The 2720-nt window shown below is 37.2% G+C and overlaps 1 non-coding gene across 1 annotated transcript; it reads right to left on the bottom strand.

The window, feature by feature from the left end:
* Positions 1-1136: 1136 nt before the first annotated feature.
* LOC112205328 (U6 spliceosomal RNA) lies at positions 1137-1240 on the bottom strand. The gene has a single exon (XR_002939223.1). It is a non-coding gene; the product is annotated as a U6 spliceosomal RNA (small nuclear RNA).
* Between the last annotated feature and the right edge of the window lie 1480 nt (positions 1241-2720).

Here is a 2720-nt window from a genome sequence, read left to right as displayed (position 1 = left end):
GTGCTCCTATATTGGGTGTATATCTATTTAGGAATAGTTAGCTCTTCTTTTTGAATTGACTCCTTTACCATTATATAGGGCCCTTTTTTGTCTTTTCTGATCTTTGTTGGTTTAAAATTTGTTTTGTCAGAAACTAGGTTTGTGACCCCTACTTTTTTGTTTTCCATTTGCTTGGTAAATTTTCCTCAATCCCTTTATGTTGAACCTATGTGTGTCTTTGCATGTGAGATGGGTCTCTTGAAGACAGCATACCAACAGATTTTGACCCCGTCCAGCTTGCCATCCTATGTCTTTTAATTGGGGCATTTAGCTCATTTACATTTAATGTTAATATTGCTATGTGTGAGTTTGATCCTGTCATCATAATTCAAGCTAGTTATTTTGCAGACTTATTATGTGGTCACTTCATAGTGTCACTGGTCTGTATACTTCAGTATGTTTTTGTAGTGGCTAGTAACAGTTTTTCCTTTTCATATTTAGTGCTTCCTTCAGGAACTCTTGCAAAGCAGGCCTGGAGGTGACTTATTCCCTTGGGTTGGAAATTCTTTTCTTTAAGAATGTTGAATATTGGCCCCAAATTGCTTCTGTCTTGTAAGGTTTACACTGAGAGGTCTGTTGTTATACTGACGGATTTCCCTTTGTAGGTGACCCAGCCTTTCTCTCTGGCTGCACGTAACATTTTTTCTTTTCTTTCAACCTTGGAGAATCTGACGATTATGTGCCTTGGCATTGATCTTCTTGTGAAGTATCTTACTGGGGCTCCCTAGATTTCTTGAATTTGAATCTTGGCCTGTCTTTCTAGATTGGAGGAAGTTCTCCTGGATGACCTCCCGAAGTGTGTTTTTCAACTTGGGTCTGTCCTCCCTGTCTCTTTCAAGTACCCCAGTTAGTTAAAGGTTCAGTCCTTTTACATAGTCCCACATTTCTCAGAGGTTTTGTTCATTCGTTTTCATTCTTTTTTCTCTATTCTTGTCTGCCTGTCTTATTTCAGAAAGATAGTCTTCAAGCTCTGAGATTCTTTTCTCCAATTCATCTATTCTGCTATTGATACATGTCATTGCACTGTGAATTTCCAATGTTATGTTTTTCAGCTCCATCAGGTCAGTTATGTTTCTCTCTAATCTGGCTATTCTGGTAAAAATATGGAATGCTTCAAAGATGTGTGTGTCATCTTTGCATAGGGGCCATGCTAGTTTTCTCTCTATTGTTTCAATTTTAGTATAAGTGCCAAAGTGAGCATGACAGTATATTTTTAAAATCCCAAGTGGTTTGTATTTATACCCCATTTATTTACTGACTCCAGAATTATGAAGCTATTTTTAAAATGGTTAGCAAATTTCCCATATCTAGTTTACTAACAGATTTCAAAAAGGCAAAACATAAACAAAAGTAAAACAAAATAATATGAAATTAATATGTACAGTATAATAATGAAAACTGTTATTTAATGTTAGGATTTACTATAGTCATCATTTATATATTAATTTGTGATATAGCAATTTTTAAATCTTAATGACATATTAATCCTTTTAAAAGTGCTTCCTTCTAGTAATATTTAACATGCTGATTAATGCATTTTAATATTTTTGTTGAGGTTTAATTGACGTACAATAATCAGTGCATAAAGTGTTTAATTTGTTGAATTGATATGCATATAAGCCACTCAAATAAACACTGCAATTAAATTGATAAGTATACCCACCAGCCCCAAGAGTATCTTCTTTTGTAATTCATATAGAGTCTTACAACCTCTCCTTTCTACAACTATTAATTTCCTTTCTGTCATTATATTTTGTTTTTCTTATTTTAAGCATTTTATATAAGTGGAATCTCACATTATGTACTCACTTTGTGGAGTTTATTTTACTACCTTGTTTTTGTTTTCAGATTTATTCACATTTTGGTGTTAATCAACACTTTAAAATTTCTGAATAGTATTCTGCTTTATGGGTATACAATTTGTTTATTCATTTACCTGTTGATGGATATTTGGAATGTTTCCAGTTTGGTGCTTTACAAATAAAGCTATAAAAATTTGTATATAAATCTTCATGTGAACATAAATATCTAGGAATGAAATGTCTAGAATATATGCAAGTTTAAGTTAGAAAGAATTTCTAAAACTATATTATAGAAGAGCTTGCTAGCAAGATGGCTGAATAGGAACAGCTCCAGTCTGCAGCTCCTGGTGAGATCAACACAGAAGGCAGGTGATTTCTGCATTTCTAACTGAGGGACCCAGCTCATCTCATTGGGACTGGTTAGACAGTGGGTGTAGCCCATGGAGGGCAAGCCAAAGCAGGGTGGGGAGTCACCTCACCTTGGAACCACAAGGGGTCGGGAACTCCTTCCCCTAGCCAAGGGAAGCTGTGAGGGACTGTGCCGTGAGGAACAATGCACTGCGGCCTAGATACTATGCTTTTCCCACAGTCTTAGCAACCTGTAGTCCAGGAGATTCCCTCAGGTGCCTATGCCACCAGGGCCCTGGGTTTCAAGCACAAAACTGGGCAGCCATTTGGGCAGACAATAACCTAGCTGCAGGAGTTTTTTTTCGTATCCCAGTGGCACCTGGAACACCAGTGAGATGAAACCATTCACTCCCCTGGAAAGGGTGCTGAAGCCAGGAATTCAAGTGGTCTAACTCAGCAGATCCCACCCCTATGGAGTCCAGCAAGCTAAGATCCACTGGCTTGAAGTTCTCACTGCCAGCACAGCAGTCT

Source organism: Pan troglodytes, chromosome 14 (genome assembly GCF_028858775.2).
Source record: "Pan troglodytes isolate AG18354 chromosome 14, NHGRI_mPanTro3-v2.0_pri, whole genome shotgun sequence".
Taxonomy (NCBI): domain Eukaryota; kingdom Metazoa; phylum Chordata; class Mammalia; order Primates; family Hominidae; genus Pan; species Pan troglodytes.
Note: the sequence above shows the minus strand (reverse complement) of the source record. Positions and strands in the feature narration are given on the sequence as shown.